Here is a 16,889-nt window from a genome sequence, read left to right as displayed (position 1 = left end):
AAAAAAAAACCTGCCATGTCATTTTACAGAAAAAAAAAAGTCTGTCCTGCTGCCTGGTGCATTGCGTGCACTGACGTTCGGTATCTAAAGCTGTTCTCACAGTATGCATTTTTTTTTGTATTTTAAATGCAAACAAGGCAAACGTTTTACATGCAATTCTTTGGGATATACTGTAGATGCAAAGCAGATTTTGTTTTTCAAAAAGTGCCACTGCCAGTGTCATGTTATGGGAGAGGTTGAAATGGACACAAATGCAGTGAAAGGACTTTCACTGAGAAAACAAGCAGACAAATCCAATAACTGTAATCCAGAATTGTTATTGGGAAACAGGCAGAGGATAGAAGATCAGCAAATGACACAAACGAGGCAAAAAAAGAACATGTACATGAGAAAACCAGGTAAATCTAAACATGAAACTAAAGGATTGTTAATACACAAACATGATGCTTTAAAGCACATACTAATCAAAAGACAGGTTAAACCCAATAGGAATCTTCTTCTTCTTCTTTTGGCTGCTCCCATTAGGGGTCGCCACAGCGGATCATCCGTCTCCATACCACCCTGTCCTCTACATCTGCCTCTTTCACACCAACTACCTGCATGTCTTCCCTCACCACATCCATGAATCTCCTCCTTAGCCTTCCTCTTTTCCTCCTACCTGGTGGCTCCATCTTCAGCATTTTTCTACCAATATAATTCATGTCCCTTCTCTGCACATGTCCAAACCATCTCAATCTCGCCTCCCTCACCTTGTCACCAAAACATCCTACATGTGCTGTCCCTCTAATAAACTCATTTCTAATCTTGTCCATCCCCGTCAGTCCCAACGAAAACCTTAACATCTTCAGCTCTGCTACCTCCAGCTCCACCTCCTGTCTTTTACTCAATGCCACTGTCTCTAATCCATACAAGATCACAGGTCTCACCACAGTCCTATAAACTTTCCCTTTCAATCTTGCAGATACCCTACTATCACAAATCACTCCTGTCACTCTTCTCCACCCACTCCACCCTGCCTGCACTCTTTTCTTTACTTCTCTAACACACTCTCCATTACTTTGCACTGTTGACCCCAGGTACCTGAACTCCTCCACCTTCTCCACCTCTTCTCGCTGCAACCGGATCACTCCACTGCCCTCCCGCTCATTCACACACATGTACTCTGTCTTACTCCTACTGACTTTCATTCCCCTTCTCTCCAGCGCATATCTCCACCTCTCCAGGCTCTTCTCAACCTGCTCTCTACTCTCACCACAAATCACAATATCATCTGCAAACATCATAGTCCAGGGAGACTCCTGTCTGACCTCGTCCATCAACCTGTCCATCACCACTGCAAACAGGAAAGGGCTCAGGGCCGATCCTTGATGCAGTCCAACCTTCACCCTGAACCAGTCTGTCGTACCTACTGCACACTTCACTGCCGTCACACTGTCCTCATACATGTCCTGCGCCTTTTCCTTGGCTTTCGCCACATCCCTTTTTACCTGCTGCCGCATCTCCTTGTACTCCTGCCTACTTTTCTCATCACTCTGTCGATCCCACTTCTGTTTTGCCAACCTCTTTCCCCTAATGCTCTCCTGCACTTCCTCATTCCACCACCACATCTCCTTGTCTTGCTTTCTATTTCCAGATGTCACACCAAGTACTTTTCTAGCTGCTTCCCTCATCACTCCTGCAGTAGTTGCCCAATCATCCGGCACCTCTTCACCACTTTCCTCCTCTTCTTCTTCGCCTCCAAAACCATCCTACAGACCACCATCCAATGCTGTCTAGCTACACTGTCCCCCGCCAACACCTTACAGTCTCCAATCTCCTTCAGGTTGCAGCTCCTACACAGAACATAATCCACCTGTTTGCACCTTCCTCCACTCTTATACGTCACCCTATGATCCTTCTTCTTCTTAAAATACGTGTTCACCACTGCCATTTCCATCCTTTTAGCAAAATCTACCACCATCTGCCCTTCCACATTCCTCTCCTTAAAACCATACCTACCCATCACCTCCTCATCACCTCTGTTCCCTTCACCTACATGCCCATTAAAGTCTGCCCCAATCACCAATCGTTCTTTCCTAGGTACACCATCTACCACTTCATCTAATTCACTCCAGAATTTTTCCTTCTCCTCCATCTCACAGCCAACTTGTGGAGCATAGGCACTGATGACATTTATCATCATCCCTTCAACTTCCACCTTCATGATCATCACCCTATCAAAAACTCTCTTCACCTCCACTACACTCTTACTGTACTCTTCCTTCAGAATCACTCCTACACCATTTCTCTTCCCATCCACACCATGATAAAACAGTTTAAACCCACCTCCAATGTTCCTGGCCTTACTCCCTTTCCACTTGGTCTCCTGAACACACAGCATATCTACCTTTCTCCTCTCCATCATATCAGCTACCTCTCTCCCTTTACCCGTCATAGTACCAACATTTAAAGTACCAACCCGAACCTCTACTCTCCTACACTGCTCCTTTTCCTGCCGTCTCTGTAGATGTCTTCCTCCTCTCCTTCTCCTCCTTCGGCCAACAGTAGCCCAATTTCCACCGGTACCCTGTCGGCTAACGATACCTGTGGCGGTCATTGTTAACCCGGGCCTCGACCGATCCGGTATGAAATTCTCATTTGTGATCCGTATATTTGATTGGCACATGTTTTACGCTGGATGCCCTTCCTAACGCAACCCTCCCCATTTACCTGGGCTTGGGACCGGCACGAGGAGTGCACTGGCTTGTTCCCCCACCTAATGGCTGGGTTTTAAACCCAATAGGAATACATAATGGAAACAATCAATGACCGAAGAGGGGTGAAGACATGATACAAACCAAAACAAAGACATGGGTTTAAATGAACACAGCATAAAAGTCAGATAGTCTTCTTACATGGATTCCTCAATTGGGTAGATTTTATTGTTGAAGATTTGACAGGATTCGAGATTGTTCAGTTTTCCGAACCTCATCTTGGAGTTGTTGTCATAGAAACATGGTCTGTAAGCTCAAACTTGTTTGGGAGTGGGCTTATTTTACATAAACAGGGTTAGATCATGGCTTTATAAGCGGAGGTGATTAGAGAAGTCTGTAGCATCTTTGCCTTCTCCATTTCGAAACCTTTGTGGAAGTTGCAAGTTTTTCAAATTTAACTAGTGATTCGGGTAGACTGGATCCCCCAGCACAGTACAGTTTACTTTTGGAAAATCACATCATTTTTCTCGTATGTGAATACATTTTCCTGATTCATTTGTTGGACCCTCATAATAAAAGTATGGCTTCTAAAGAACAATGAGTAGTATTTATTTATTCAGTTTTGGTAACGCTGTTTTGGGACAATGCCCATTGTTAAATTACTGCACAATTTAAATTTAACTGAATAATTCATGTTAACTTATTTCTATTGGGTCCTGTGGTGGCTCTTACATTAAGAAAGTAATAGGAACAAATATTAAACTGATAAACATATAACATGGGGAACATTTACTGTTTGTTTCATTTGTCAGCAGCTTCCTGCCAGTCCTCTCCACTTGCTTTTGCAGCTTTTGTGGTGTTCCCTGGTGTTACAGGGTTTTTAAATTCTATAAATAGCCTTTAACTCTTGCTAAAATCGTAAATTAGAGTAAAAAAAAACTGTGAGCGTTCATTGTACCATTGACCAGCCAATCATAATTCCTGTATAGCTTTTCAAGCAACACATGAACATGCAATTATCTCAAACAACTCAATCCTGCTATACTAATCACATCTGCACATGTGTTTGAAAAGCTGAACATAATTACCACAATTAGATGATCTTGGATGTATCATTTGATCTTGGTTGTAATGTTTATAGAACTGGCCCCCTGGTGTTCTTGTTGTTAAAAGAAAAGAGGGGAAAAAGCTTGAGTGAAAGCAAATAACCTTTTCATTGCTAGACTTAAACCTTTAATGCTGATTACTGATCATACAAATGAGACTAGAGATAGATACTTTACTCAACCTAGACTAGCTAGACCATATAGCTAATACTCGGAAGAAATTATCAATGTTGTTATGGTTGTTATTAATGGACAGTATGATGATTGTTATATACACTTTGCAGACAAACATATTGGGAAACCAAACCAAATTCCTTGTGTCAACACACTTGGCCAATAAACCTGATTCTGATTTTGATATTTGGTTCTTTAGCAAATAAAACAGAAGCCACACAATTGTATAAGTATGTCTTTGGAGGCACTAGCATTACATTCTCCCCTTACTTGAACTAGGAGACCCAAACCTTTTCCAGCATGACATTGTCCCTGTGTACAAAGCCAGCTTCACGAAGATATGCTTTACATGGGTTGGAGTGGAAGACCCTGAATAGCCTATAGAGCTCTGACCTCAACCTTATTGAACACCTTTGAGATGACATTGTTTTATTCACTTCAAGCTTTATTTTCCGATAATATTTCATATTTTGTTGAAATAAATGTGTTTCTGGAAATAGGCTAAATAATTAGCAAATAGCAATTCAAGCCCAAAGTTAATATATACTGTAAATATTTTTCAATTGCCAAGATTACTTTACACAGTAATCTAAAAAACATTGTATAACCTGATATTTGATATAAAATAATCTCATAATATGAAGTATATGAGTTAATTTGCCCATATTGTTCGTAATGAGATACAGTTTCATTTCTTTAGTTTCAAATCCCACAAAGGTAAATTCTATGTGCACGCTTGAGCTATCAAGGTTAAACAAAACCATTTGAATTTTTTTTTCTTTCTTCTAACAGTTTTTTTCTTCTACAGGCAATGCAGAATAAGACGAAAAGAGGGTTTTATCCGTCAAAGACTGTATCCAAAGTCTAGATTCTTTGTGGTGATTAGGGTAGTTAAATAAGACAGATAACCCGTCTTGGCTAAACATCGTCATAAAGGGCTTCAATTAAATCTTGAGAATTCTCTGCTGTTGCCCAAATTAACCTGGTTATAACTCTACGAACACTGCGCCAATGTCGGCTCTGTGATTATCAGAGTGAATGAATGATTTGATGGAGAGACTCGGTGAAAGACGCTCATCACGTCATTGGAGAGGAATTTGTCAGGGAAGTGATTAGTGGAGCAGCTTTTACATGCATGTCTGTTTGGGTAATTGTCATTGTGCATTGTTAAGAAAAAGAAGAAAGTCTTAAGTGCTGAGGGTTCATGATTGTAGGTAATAGATGACTGACCTGTTTCTGTAGTCATTTTAAGCTCTTCCGTGCAAACGGAACTTGACGTGCAAAGGGTGCAAGGGTTAGAACATGTCAAAAATGTTCGCACGTTTTTGTGACACGCTCCATTTTCAGCTTGCATTGGTGATATGAAATTTTTTTCCCTCAATTCTATTTCCAGCAGATTAAACACACAGGTTTAAAAGTTGGAAGCGATTTAAATCCAGACTGCTCCGTGTGTTAGGAGTGTGTTTTTTTGGTGCCGTTTAAAGTAAAGCCGACTGACAGAACAGCGATGGAATAGCGTGAGCCGATGCCCTTAGGGAGGCAGCTCGGTTCCTGACACATTTCTCACGTCTGTGATTCAGTCTAGCAGCTAGATGCAGTCACAAACCAACCTAAGTTCAGGATGTAATCAAATGCATCCTCTAAGCCAGCTAAAGCAGTGTGATTAAAAGGTAATTACTTGCTTCATACAGTCATGTCTTACTCCAGATTCCAGCTCTAATTTCATTTTAGGAGATTAATAAGCCTGCTACAATGTTAACTATTAGACAGTAACTTTGAATGTGAGTTGGGCTCGATAACCTTTCTTTCTATTTTTAAATAGTTTTTAATATCAGCCAGCATTGATATTGATAATCTTTGCATTTAAAAAAACTAATACGCTTTGAAATAATGTTTGCATTTATTTATTTTTTTCATACTTTATTGATCCCACAGGGAAATTGTTGGGGGTCAGAGCGCAGGGTCAGATATGTTACAGAGCCCCTGGAGCACAGAGGCTTAAGGGCCTTTCTCAAGGGCCCCAAGAGTGGCAGTTTGGCGATATCGGGGCTTAAACCCTCTGACCTCTCGATCAGTAACACAGAGCCTTGGCCACTGAGCTACCACCTCCCCAGTGGTAGGAGGAAGTACACCATTATTGTATTTGCATAAATATGACGCCAATGAAAGTAACAGTTTATATTTGTACAGAAGGAAGTACACAGGTACTCTCAAATCGAGAGCTTTTTTTTGTTACAGGCACACAGTGTGAGTAACCTTACTCCATGCAAACTATCGCCAGAACCTTGGGGTTTTCTCTGATCTCAGATCGACCGTTTGTTCTTTCAATTTTTTTCTGATATTAGTCCATTACTGCTATTGCACCACGAGATCTCCACAAGAAATATTTTAGAAACGAATGCAGTGAGCGGAAGCGCCTTTTCCTGATTTGTGCTGTCCAGACACACTCATCCAAAATGTTTTATACAGTCTGATGCCCTGATGTTCAAAGCTTTTTTTTCATGTACTTTGAGCATGAAAAGACACAAGCTCACTCTTAAAAGATGATGAGGGAAAAGTGGGATGTTATCAAATTAAGACGATATTGGACATGAAGCTGACGTATTACATTCGATGCTATGTAGTATCTTGTTGATTAATTTTCTATAATGGCATAGCCCTAATCAATACGGTAACAAAGGATAGCACAAGTTTGTATCTATGCCCTCACGCTAATGCTTGGCAGTTTTTATAGTAACTACTTACACAGGGACTTGTATAGCTAATGCTCCACAAAAAAACAGAGCATAAACAGTTTATTTATTTAACTTTTATGGAAGGAGTCTCCAGTTTAAGTTTTTGAGCCTTTGAAGATATAAAACGTTGCATGATGTGTTATAACTGGAACATAATCCACTTCTTGGTGGCACTAATCCTGCAACCTTGCATTTGGTCACATCGCTCCTACTTGTCATTGATTATTACTCATTTTTTTTACATATTTTAAACTGTACTATGTAAAATGGCGTCCGTTCATATGCTCACTTCTTGATCCTGCCTTGAGCATTTGCGGGTTTTCCACACTTTTACATCAATTTCGTACCAGTGAAGTCTTGATAAACTACCAGTTGTTGAATCAGTTGTGTTGTCAAATGTTAAAGGTGGTTGTACCTATGACTAGGATTGTTTTTATTTAAAAACGGATAGAATGAACTACCAGAACATTTTTAATCAAGCCTACTCACATTAACATCTGGCTCTTAGTTTTTCCAGACAAACAGTATTATCTGGTGCAATTTCATTTCCTAGAAAATGAGTAACAGTAAAGTCTTTGCTGGTTAGAATTCAGTCCCTATATTTTCATAGGCTCAAAAGTAATCAGACAATTGACTGACAGGTCATGAGGAGGTGCTGCCTGTTTCCTCTTTATTTCATGACAAATAAAACAGATAAAAGGCCTAGAGTTGTTTACAAGTGTTTTTATTTGGTAGAAAACTATCATAAAAAATTGTTAATGCTTCAAAGTGAAAAAAAACTAAGCAGAAACATTAGGAGTGGCCAATTCAACAATTTGGTACATTTTTAAAAAGAAGTAATGCGATAATGAGCTCAGCAAGATCAGTTATTCTGGATGACCACAGAGGACAACTCAAGTGGATGATCACAGAAGTCTCTCATTAGTGACAAAAAAAACAACAACAACAACAACAACATTTAAAAATATTTAGCCTAGTGACAAACCTCCTTTATGAATGTAAATACAGAGGTTTTACCTGAAGATGCGTCAAGAGATTTATTTATCCCAAGAGGTTTACCTCAAGACGCAAACCACTGTTAACACTTAATTAAGCCAAGATTAGACATTGCTAGAAAATAAGCCCTGTTAGCTGTGATATGAGATTTTGGAATAAGAATATTCATAAGTGGTTGAGTCAGTCTCCTGACCTCAACACAATTAAGCATGCTTTCCACTTACTGAAGAGAAAACTAAAGGGAAAAAGGCTTATAAAGGCAGCTGCTGTAAAGGCCTGGATCTCAATGGAGGATCTCAAGGGAGGAAACTTAGCATTTGTTGAAGTCCATGGGTTCTAGACCTCCATCAAAGAATTTGCATCCAAGCATTAAAAATAATCCCAATCTTCAGAAATATATTAGTTTGTCCAAGTGGGTGGACTATGCTGAAAATTCTACATTTCAGTAAAAACCCTTGAGTTATATAACCTCACCTACACATTATTGCATTTTAAATGAATAATCAATGATGCTGCATGTTGTAGTTCCACATTAACGAATATCCATGCACTGTTTCTTCATCGAAACACATTTTCCGTTCTTTCGTTCCGCCATGTAGCCACGTGTCAGTGATCTTGTGTTTGGCATCAGACATGCTGCTCTCTCCTAGCTGTTAAAGCTTGCTGCCAATCTGACTATCTCTGACTTCACAGGCCATCTGCTAGTGTGTGTTTTGTGTTCATACATTAAGAGCCTCGGTCTTGAACCGACTGGACACGCGACGCCGTATTTGGCAAAGTCCTGCTTCACACGTCTGGACTTGAATAATTAGTGTCAAGCTCATACTGAGACCAATGAAAACCCCGGCCTCTTGACTATTCTTCTGTCACATTTTAATTTCTTTTTAGTTGCTTTGGGTCTCCATTCATCATGTTATAATACGAGTCCATAATGTTTCATCCATTTGCAAAAAGCCTGTCACTGCTCTTTTTATGCTTGTGATGGATGGATTGATGGAACACCACACAATGTAATAGGCCTGTCGGCAATATCCTTTACAAGTACATCTCCTCTCTTCTTGCTCCATCAGGCGAGTCAGAAGAGCTTGAGGCATTAGGCGCAGTTAATAGTTGTGTTGTTAGTGTGTGTTTATTTACTTAGGAGTCACAATCCTAGAATTATAAGCACTAGAATTATTGCGCTGGAGTCGACACAGTTGCGTAACATTTTTGTTTTGCTTCAGGTTGAATTACTCAGCCGTGATTTAAATGACAGACTTCATACTTTCCATTCTAGAGTCTTGTGTTACAATAGCACTGTCAAAGTGCCACAATTGTAGCACCACTCAATTAAAAAAAAGTACTTCTGAAAAAATCTCTGCATTCATATGTACCATTGAGAGGAGCTTGTAAAATTAGTAAATGATTACAGCAGATCATTATGCATTATCATTTATTTTAAAAATAAGCCGTATACTTCATTAACACACTGTCATTTATTAATGTAGTATTTCTTATGTTTTGTTGTAAATAGTCATTGCAGTGGTGTGGTATATGGTTACTACATATAAACTATAAATCTGTGTTTTGTTTTTTAATATTGTGTTTTCTACATCAATTTCACTTTGAAGCTTCCAACTTTCTTTGCAAGCAACATCTTGTGTATGTTGTATTAAAGCTGTTACAATTCTCTCACGTCCTTGCAAATGGAATTAGCATGATATATCTTTGAAAACTATTCTAGCAGTTACTGTAAAGATAAGTGCTATGCAGGTGGACTTAAAAAAAAAATCAATGTACATCAGGAAAAACCAAACAAACACTGTATGCGATATAAACTAATCAGCCACAAAATTTTCACCACTGACATGAATAGCATTGAATATCTTATTACAGTGGCACAAAGTTGATGCTTTGGAATCAGAAAAATTGGCAACATCTGACTGACATTGACAACCACCGAATTAATGGCTAGATGACAAAACCTTGAATCCTGACAGTGCCACATAAATCCATACATGGATTTTCTCTGGGTCAGAGGGATGATGTAACTAACACTCCCCTGTGGATTACAGTGATGCTAGCCAATCATAGGCTTCTGTGAGCTCATGTTTAATGAAGAATAGGGTGGATAGTGCTTTCCTGAGTGTGTTATACAGCATGAACAGTAATTCCAAAAAAGATGCCACTCTAGTATGATGAGGGAGATCTGGCTGGTGGGTGGACATTGACAGTTGTCCCAGACTGAGGTGAAAATGTTGAAAAAAAACTGTCACAAGATAGGTTTATCACAAATGTCTTCAGCAAGAGTGGACGAATTCTGGTGCTTCCCCCCCAAAAATACACAAACAGAGAAGTGATGAACTTGTATATGCATGTAATGAAGTCGCAGTATGGTGCCAAGGAGACATTTTTGCTTTGTGTTCCCTCATAAACGAAAGCTAATGGAGTTTACAGACCGACCACAGCTCTCGGACCACTGTTTTACCGCACATGCTGTGAAACAATTCATTATAAACCCAAGTCTTAAATTTTCCATTTTTCATGCCAGTTCTCAATGTAGTGTGCATATTATGCACCTTGGATATCAGTAAATGATCTTCCTCTAAATTCTTTTGCTGTCTCAGAAGCTCCCACACAGCACTGCTTACCAGATCCCTAACCTTGTTTTCCCCTTAAGTATTTCCCTTCACCATGTAATCAGCACTGATGTAGACAAGACATGCATCAGATAATAGGCCCCGAAAATTAGTGGGTACGACGCTAGCATATTTGAAACCATCTGTTTTTCAGGCTAGAGAGATCCCCGAGGAGCTGCAAGTGAAATGTTTTGCTTCTTTTTCTTCTTCTGCCCTTTTTTTTTTTTTTTACCCTGAATTGGTCTGTGGCTGATGCAGAGAGTGGGCTGAGATTGATACGCTTACAGCGGAGGAGCCGAGCGTTGCAGCGCTACGGATCGATGGCGTAGGGAGGGAGATTTCGCCTCTCTCCTGTCTGTCACAGCTCAGCTGCTTTTAATTAAATGGCTCGTGGTAGCGGCAGAGTGTCAATGTGAATGGAGGGCGGCGTGGCTGGGCTCTTTTTTTTCTCCTCCTCCACACCAAAGCCACCTCATCTTTTTGCCTTCCTTCATTAGCCTCAGCACAGCCCTGCCAGTGTTTCACCATGGAAAACCAAAGAGACTTGTGTTTTAATATATATTTTTTTTAATCTTGTTGTAAACCATGATAACTGCATAAAATACAAAGATTTGCAAAGATTACATGTGATGTTTTGTTTTCTGCCATTCTCTGATTTGAACAAAATTATGGACTGTTTTAATACTCCTGGTGACTCTAGTTAATATCGAACATAAAAAATCGAATTACTGAAAAGTCAGAATCATGTGATTAAATCTAACACTACAATTTATGGCCAAAATTTTGCATCACATCCGCATGTTCTTGTTCAATTTTATATTCCAGATATTCTGGATATTCTCCCCTTTGCTAATTTAATAACTTCAATTCTTCCGGGAAGATTTCACAAGATTTTGAGTGTAGCTGTGGGGATTTTTTTCTGTTTATTCAACCACAAGAGCATTAGTTGGATGAGATACTGATGTCAGGTGAGGAGACCTGAGATGCAGTCAGTGTTCCAGTTTGTACTGAAAGTGTTCATTGGGTTGAGGTCAGGGATCTGTGCAGGACACTTGAATTCTTCCAGTTTAGTCTTGACAAACCATGTCTTCATGTGGCTCACATTGTGTACAGAGACACTGTCAAGCAGACCATGTTTGGAAACCTTAGTTCCAGTTTCCAAACTAAGCAATTGTGTGCTTCCAGATTTGTAACATATTTGTGAGGAAAATACAAATATGGCTAGTTCATACACATTTTTCCATATAGTGTATGCCAAACGAGATTGTGTTTGTTTTATGTCCTCGCTGTGCAATACTTTGAAAATATGAATGTACCTGTGTGCTGTTCTTTCTTAAACCTTTGGTTTTGTGACCTTTGAGACAAATCCAGTGCATATTCTGTACTTATAGTAGAGTGTAGAGAAAGCAATCAGGCGATGGAAGATCTTTTAGGGGTTCTTTTTCTCATAGATACATCAATGTGCAAAATAAATATGATTTGTAAAATGCCAGGAGGTTTTAATAAATATGGCTGAATGAACATGGCTCAGTATGTAATAATGACACATGCATCCGAAGACAAACTTATCATGGCCTCAGATCAATAAAAGCAATCACGATAGTGTTTGTATTGTACTGTATAGTGTTTTACTCAAAATGACCAATGCGTTTGAAGAAATGAGTCTCGTTTATGATATTTTTCCCCCCCGACAGAATGACCACCAGGATGGAGAAGTAGATCAAAACACTTGCAGGGATTTCAACATGTTTTTTTTCCTTTTTCCTCCACTAACAATAATGAAATGTCAATGTTGTCTACATTTTTGAAAGTCTGAGCAACAACAGCAGTCGTGCATCCAAATAAGAGATGTGTTTCCCAGGGCTAAGGCTTTACTGTCTGGTTTAAAAGGGTTTATCTGGTGCTAAGCCTCTTTATGATGCTCAGTTAAACACCAGGCTGTGAGGTTTTTTTTTGTGGAAGCTGTAAGTGTTGACATTAAGTTATATGCTTTCTTTTCTGGTATTTGCTTAACTGATGTAATGGCAAACTTTAACGCTGTAGTCCTAAAATACTAAGTCAAATATATATATATATATATATATATGTAATTAAACTACCTGTGACTTTATAACATAAATGTGCATTAATAAATCCCCAGGTCCTGTTTGTAACAGTGTTTAATTGTGCTCATAACGCACTAAGAACAAATTTCCAAATGTACATGGAAACAGGTGAGCGTGATCCGAGCTGAGATTGGCTCCATGTTTGTAAAATTGCAACGGTTTCCCATGTTTTTTTTTATATTAAACAAAAAAAACAATTGGAACAACTGAGCTCACGAAATGATTACATTAAGGGAATAAGCATAGCCAGAGCTTCAGTTGCCTGCGGATCTCAATTCCACTACAAAGCACAGTGACTAATCAACCCTACTTATTTCAAGTCATGAAAAGGATCCACTCGAGCAGAACAGTGGTTAAATAAACTGCAGCTGTGAGCCAAAGAATATTGCCCATCTTAATGCTATATTCTCTCTCTTTTTCTCTCTTTTCTTCTAGGTAAGCACTTTTCAATAACAGCGGGTAGTAGATTCTGATCTCGACGGGTGCCAATGAAGGTAGGCAAGTCTGATTAAGGTGACATATAGCAGCGCTGAAGGCTTAATGCGTACAGGATAGATGTGTACACCGACCAGGACTGCTGACTTGGAAGCTTTTATTTATGAGCTATAGCTACTCATGAAGAGCTGACCACAATCCCACCACCTGGCACTCCACAAACTTGAAGGCTTTCCATTAAGACGAATGCTTCCTCATCACAAAAATGACTATTGTTCTTCAGCACTGCGGCTTTTCACTGCCACGGCTTTCCTGCCATAACACACGCACACAAGAAAAATATGGCATTGCTTTAGTTCGCTCTGCTTTTTGCAGCACAAGAATGAGAAAATGAATGCAGCTGGAAAAAAAAACCGAATGGAAACCTCTTTGCAAAGACAGGAAGTGTGATTTCAAAAGACAGTGTTTAATACGTGAGATCCTAAAACACTTCCATCTTAGCTTGAATTTGTTATCAGTGGAGCAGTAGAGATATGACACAGTATAAACGAGTCCCACCTCGTTTTAATTCCCATCTGTGTTTATGTCCTAGCGGTACAATTTTTCTGCTGCACGCTGCCGCGTGATATTCACATCATTATCCATTTTGTAATTTGTCCAGAGTTGCTGCGCAAACAGATGGCACAGGATGCAGGAGGTGCTTTCGTCTGTGTGGCATGTTTGTTTTTTATTTTTTGGGGGAAAAAACTGACAAGTTTTCTGCACAAATTGCATATTTCCATAGTGATTTGCAAAACAATTTTCCTTATTATAGTTTTTTTTTATTTACAGCTTTAAAAATTGGTATAAGGAAGAAAATCTGGTAGCACACGTAGCGCAGTAGGTGTAGAGTGGGCGTGTACTCTATTTAATTATATTTGTTTAAATTGTGTTGATAGTTCATGCTTGTGTTTATTCTTGTGTCAGTGTAGTGTTTGTGTGTGTACTGATTATGTGTTTGGCTTCAAGTTAGTTAGGTTAATGATATGATCAGGTCCAAATTCCAATCAGTACATACTGTACAATATTTCTGCAATATTACTATGTATTTATTTTTACACACTGTACTCCCTTAAGTTAGTGATTCTCACCCATTTGGTGCCAGGCTCTGTCTCTTCAAAATATATTTTTTGTTTTTTCTCACTACTATAGGACTTATAGCACTATATTGTAAAACAGCATTCTTTTGTTTCTCTATGCAGGTCCTGAGGACACAATCTGTTTTGCTAGTTTTAGCTAAGACTTCAACTCTAGTTCGAGTATTTTAGCTAAAAATTAAGACATGAGCAAGATTTCATGGCACAGTCTCCAAAATAGATTTCTGTGAAAGCACTGGCTCATTCTTTGTACATCACTAACTAGATCAAATGACACATCCAAGATCATCTAATTGTGGTAATTATGTTCTGGTTAGTTAGGTTCTTTAAACACATGCGGCTGTGATTAGTATAAAGGATTAAATTAAGTAAAACACATTGAACCTCTGCTAAAAAAGGCTATATATACACTGATGCTAGAAACCATGATTGGCAATGCTGTGATTGGCTGGTCAAAAGTACAATTTACAATGACCGAGCAGAGCAACAGTTATGGCTAGAAGGTTATGAACTTTTTTTTATTACTTATGCTCTACATGATGAAAGGATCAGGTATCCTGAACAGGTTGCCCTCGTAAAAATGAAGAGGGCATGGCTGCGACAGACTTCCCATATCACTGGATTAGATCATAAAGCCATGATCTAATCCTGTTTACATAAAATCAGCCCGCTCCCGAACAGGTTTGTGTGAAAGCCCCTTTTCTTCATTTCCTTTGCAATTCCTCCATTTTCTCTCACATTTTTTCCTTATTTTTTGTTTTTGTTTATCCTTGTTGTCGGCCTGAAGTTTGAAGCTGTTTCTGGCACTACAGAAAGGGTGACGCTGCCTAAAAAAAGGGGCAAAAAAAACGTTTGAATTACGAGAAATAAAATCTTAATTGCAATAAATAATCTCAGAATTAAGAGAAATAAAGTTGGAATCAGGCAAACTTTTTTTTTAATGTGGCAGAAACACGCTTTCATAGGTTTGAGCTTACAGACCTGTTGCTATGACAAAAACACTAGGATGAGCTTTGAAGAATCAAATAATCAGGTTCACATCATGTTAAATTGTCAACAAAAAGATCCGACTACTTAAGCAATCCACCTACAGGATTGAAGAACAGGCCCCATAACAAATAAGGAGTGTTATATTCTTACCTTATAGTATTTTTGTGGACTGTCCAACCGTTTGTCTTACTGTCTGTCTGTCTGTCTGTCTGTCTGTCTGTCTGTCTGTCTGTCTGTCTGTCTGTCTGTCTGTCTCTCTGTCTGTCTGTCTCTCTGTCTGTCTGTCTGTCTGTCTGTCTCTCTCTCTGTCTGTCTGTCTGTCTCTCTCTCTCTCTGTCTGTCTGTCTGTCTGTCTGTCTGAGATTAGTCTCGTTAGTGCAATATCTAAGGAACGAGTGGTTGTAGGATTTCTCTGGGAATGTTATATGTACTAATTTGATTAGTTTTTTTAATTGCTACATAGATGGTCAAGGTCACAGCAAGACATGCATAGACATAGACATAGTCTATAGTCAATAAGTTTCTTGATGTTTGAAGTATATCCGAAGTGAATCACATTAAATAGAAGAAGAACTACACTTGCCGATTTCGAAAAGAGATTTAGACAATGATTTTGCAACAAATGTTTCATTTAACTGAAGATTGAAGTTTTGAAATGATTAATTAATAATACCCAGAAACTGTGAATTTTTTAGATTATTGTGGGATACATTAAATTAGAGACACTACTGATTAAACACCAGCAAAAAAACACCAGTGTTTTTTCATTCCAAACTGGTAAAGATTGCATTTAATATTTTTATAATTTTTGTTGTTGTTTTTTAGAATTAATATTATTATATTTGTCCTTTAGAATATATTTATTATATTTGCCTTATGAGTGTTTTTGTGTGGACGACTTTCAGATCACTTTCGGAAGAGTCAAACTGGTACCATTTTTAGTCTAAGGTGAAAACTCACCTTACTCACATTACATATCACCAGTTCATCTGAGCCAAATACACAGTGTGCAAGCGCATGGAAAACCTCTTACCTCAAAGACCTAAACGACCTAGGAACAGAGCACAAAAAATTTGACATTAGTATTTAAATTCAAGTGGATTTACAGCACTGAAAAAGTGTCTCATGGTTAAAATGAATGAGCAGATGATGTTCAATTGGACGTTGAACATGCTCCTTTCTCATTAATGCATAGTTATTTTTCCTTTATGGATTTTCTAAAAGATGAAGTAGACTATAATTGGAGGGGAGAATAGGTACATTAATTATGTAGGACAGGGAGAGCTCAGTAGCGCCGCTTCATCTGGGTGAATGATACAGTGGAGCGGAATGGGCTTTATGTTATAGTGGGAATCACTTCAGTCTCTTATTGCCACTGTCACATCAGTCGCAAAGCATGATCATATTTATTAGCATCTGCTAGGATTCCACAGTTGATTTTCCTTTGTAGAACAGTGCAGGAGAATTCTCCTATCTGAGAGGTTCTATATTGTTGATTCATTTTCTATAACAGAAGCCATGTGCACATACACCTGCATATAAGAACTGTATTCTGTAGCAGCCATATTGAGAGCTGTGACCTGACAGAAACATGAGGTGGGAACTGACATTATTACAATTTGCTAAAGTGATCGCAACACAGCATCTAATTTGCCATTGTTGTTGCGTGAGAGTGGTAACAGTACAGAATATATATTTCATATCAGGGCATCCTCACACCACACGATCAATGATTTTTCGCCCTGCTTTGTTTGATTCCTTACTTCAACCCGACTTTATTCTTAACTCTATATGGGTCAAGTAGACATTTAACGTGATAGAATGTAAATCTACAGAATGGAAGTGATCTACAGTGTGCACATACAGACTGTACCGTTTCACAGTCATTTGTACGTCACAAC

The 16,889-nt window shown here is 38.8% G+C and overlaps 1 protein-coding gene across 4 annotated transcripts in view; it reads left to right on the top strand.

Moving 5' to 3' along the window:
* cadm1b (cell adhesion molecule 1b) overlaps window positions 1-16,889 on the top strand; it is a 190,027-nt gene that overhangs the window by 49,133 nt on the left and 124,005 nt on the right. The gene's annotated exons all lie outside the window — the stretch shown is intronic.

This window comes from Silurus aristotelis, assembly GCF_946808225.1.
Source record: "Silurus aristotelis genome assembly, chromosome: 8".
Taxonomy (NCBI): domain Eukaryota; kingdom Metazoa; phylum Chordata; class Actinopteri; order Siluriformes; family Siluridae; genus Silurus; species Silurus aristotelis.
Note: the sequence above shows the minus strand (reverse complement) of the source record. Positions and strands in the feature narration are given on the sequence as shown.